General features: G+C 48.3%; 1 pseudogene; it reads right to left on the reverse strand.

Moving 5' to 3' along the window:
* Positions 1-457: 457 nt before the first annotated feature.
* LOC144753047 (serine/threonine-protein phosphatase PP1-alpha catalytic subunit pseudogene) lies at positions 458-1828 on the reverse strand (annotated as a pseudogene).
* Positions 1829-3369: the final 1541 nt, after the last annotated feature.

Below are 3369 nucleotides of genomic sequence, written 5' to 3' on the forward strand. Positions count from 1 at the left end.
GAAACGAAACAGCAGGACCTATATCAAGTGGGGTGGAGGAAGACAACTGTTCACAATGTTATGCATTTAGAAAAATATGTTTTTTGGGCCAAAGTACAAACCTTTAGGAAATGAATGGTGCAGGAAAGGTGCAACATTTGTCTAAAAGACCTCCATGCCACTCCTGAAAGGAGAAAGCAAATAAAAAGGCTCAGAGGCAGATAAAAGGCCTTTACTATGGCACCAAGTCCCACATCACAAGGGCAAATGAAGTCCATCAGTGGGAAAAGATAGGTGTAAACAGGCACAATATGGCTGGTTGGAGAGAAATGGTGTACATGAGTGTTCACGGTGCAAAGGCAGGCTTTGCTCTGTCTGGGTCACTGCATCATTTAGTTGCTTTCACGGCTACTCGAGGTGGCTTGGAATGGCAGGTCCCCTGGTCAGACTGAAAAGGTGGATCTACAAATGTTCACTTTTGACTTGCTGTTGGGAGAAAGCTAGAAAAAAAGGGGGCAAGGGTATTAAATCTTCATATTTGTGGGGGTGACCCTTCTACCTCAAAAGTTATAAAGGAAAGGGGGTGTGCAAGCTGTGCTAGAGTGAATTTTACAGTATTCTAGAAAGATGGCTCTGAAAGAGGTTGTTTGGCAGGACAGTCCTAGCTGCCCTCTGTGCTTGCTTCTTGGCTGGTGCTACTCCTCATTTCTTCGGCTTGGAGTTGCGGGGTTGGGTGATGGGGTGGCCCCCAGGGTTCAGGCCACTGAACTGACCATACTTTACTTTGTTCTTGCCAGCATCTGAAAAGAGCACATGAGGGTCTCGTCGACACTCATCATGGCCCCAGCATTATCAAACTCCCCGCAGTAGTTTGGCGCAGAGAAGAGTGTCACCAGCTGCCGTTTAGCAAAGAACTCGTAGCCGTCTTCCACCACCTGGTACGCTCTGCAGATGAGATCCAAATCGTGCTTGTGCAGGAATTTAGCCACAACTTCGGAGCCAAAGGTGAAGGAAACGCCTCGGTCGTTCTCCCCCATCCCTGCACGTCCTTGTCGGGATCTGACCACAGCAAGTCACAGAGGAGTACCTGGTCCGGCACATCTGTGGGACGCATAATCCTTTGGATCTGCTCCATGGACTGCAGATCTGGAGATAAACCTCCGTGGCAGCAGAAGATCTTCTCGTCTACAATAGCAGCGATTGGGAGGCAGTTGAAGCAGTCCGTAAATGTTTTCCACAGCTTGATGTTATACCGCCTTTTACATTCATCATAGAAGCCGTAAATGCGGTTGATGCTGACACACTCATGGTTTCCACACAGCAGGAAGAAGTTCTCGGGGTACTTTATCTTGTAGGCCAGAAGAAGGCAGATGGTCTCCAGCGACTGCTTCCCACGGTCCGCGTAGTCGCCCAGGAAGAGGTAGTTGCTCTCTGGTGGGAAGCCACCATACTCAAACAGACGAAGGAGGTCGTAGTACTGACCATGAATGTCACCACAAATCTTGAGTGGCGCCTCCAGTTCCAGCAGAATGGGTTGGCTCAGGAAGATCTCTCTGGACTTCAAGCACAGGCCACGGATTTCATTCTCGGACAGCTGGACGTTCTTCCCTGGCCGGGAACCTTGTACTTCCAGCAGCCGGCTGATGATGGAGTCGATGTTAAGTTTCTCGCCGTCGCCCATGATGGGTGGGTCGCTGTGGGTGGGGGTAGTTTAACACTGGGGCGGGAGTGAACGAGGAGCCTCTCTGGAGTTCGTTGCAGCAGACCCCCAGCGGCCGAGTTTCCGGCACTCTGATGTCGGTGTGAGGGGGCAGAGGTGTAGGGCGGGGGTGTCTGATGCCCTCCCACCCGCGGCTCTCAGGGCTCCGGCGGGAGGTGGGGGTAATTGTATATTAATAGCAGTTTTCTACATATAAAGTGTTTAAATCACTATTAGATTTAGTTAATGCCCAAAGGGCATTTTTGTTGAGTTTGATTATTTCACAAAGACAATCAGATAGATGATTTAACATAGTCCATCCTATCTGATGTCTCCAGAATTACTCCTTCCAGCCTATGCCTATTCCCTAATCAGTATCATAAACTTTAAATAATTATATCTCAGAATGGACACCTCAGTGCAGTAAACAGCAAAGAGGACTAGGATCATAATTAGGCTGTCCTCTTTTATATCTAAATCTATAATAATTGATAAATTCCCACCAAAAAGGAAATTAGTTTCACCAGTGTATAAATATAAACACTGAAAAAAACTCCTTCACAGCTTCAAGCTAAATGCCATTCAAAGAAAGGAAAAGGTGAGTGAAAGAGTCATTTCTATTTCTTCCTGAAGGGGCCAATACAATGTATCTTTGTTATGAAAGGCAGCAGCAAGAAACACTGGCCTAAAACACTTTTCTGCTTGAATTATGTTGTTTTTTTGATGGTACTAAGATATTGTTTTTTCTTCCTTTTGCTTTTTTCAGTTTTGTGGTCTTTGGTCTTTGGTCTAGAGATGCAGGGAGGGTTAATAAGCATTTTTTAGTTCTTATTTAAATATTTTAGAAACTGTAGAGAATCAGGAAATATCAAAATCATATCTGATACTTTGGCTACATTTGATTCTTTCACTGAGAGGTAAAATGGCTGGTTTCATTAGAATCTTTAGCAATATGTACCATTGCATTTACCAACAGACAATCGATGAAACCCTTTTACATATAAGCCCCCTTTTCCAGTGAGTTAGTATTGATAATAGGTGAATTGCCAAACACTATGGGGCCCATTTTGATGTCAGGCGGATTGCCCCCACCAGGCTGGCGGTAGACACCGCCAGCCTGGCGTGGGCAATCCGCCCGACATCCACACTCTTACCCCCCCCCCGCCATATTAGTATGGCGGGGGGACCTCGGCGGACGGAAAGACCGTCTGCCTCTTTTCCGCCCCGGACGCCTTGCGGCCAGGGCGGAAAAGGAATTATATGGTGGCGGTGTCTATCAGACACCGCCAGCCATATTATGATGGGTGTTCTTAGGTGCCTTTCCGCAGCGGCGATGCCGCCACGGAAAGGCATGCGGTCTTCTCTGTGGGGCCCCCCTGTGGGCCCCCAGAGTGTAGTATAGGTGGGGGGTGCACACGGGGGGTACCTAAGGTACCCCCGTTCATTTGCATTAACAAAGCGGCAGGCACCGCGTGGTGCCTGCCACTTTGTTTATGCAAATGCTTATATTCATTTGTAGCATTGTGGCAGGCGGTGCTGAGAGCACTGCCCGCCACAATGCTAAAAATGCAGGATGTGCCCCCCACTGTGGCAGGCACATCCTAATACTCCCCACGGGACCCCCAGCCTTATGGCGGACGGTCCCGAATTCCTACAGAAAGGCGGGCGGACAAAGTCCGCCCGTCATCCTA

This window comes from Lissotriton helveticus, chromosome 5_1 (assembly GCF_964261635.1).
Source record: "Lissotriton helveticus chromosome 5_1, aLisHel1.1, whole genome shotgun sequence".
NCBI classification, from domain to species: domain Eukaryota; kingdom Metazoa; phylum Chordata; class Amphibia; order Caudata; family Salamandridae; genus Lissotriton; species Lissotriton helveticus.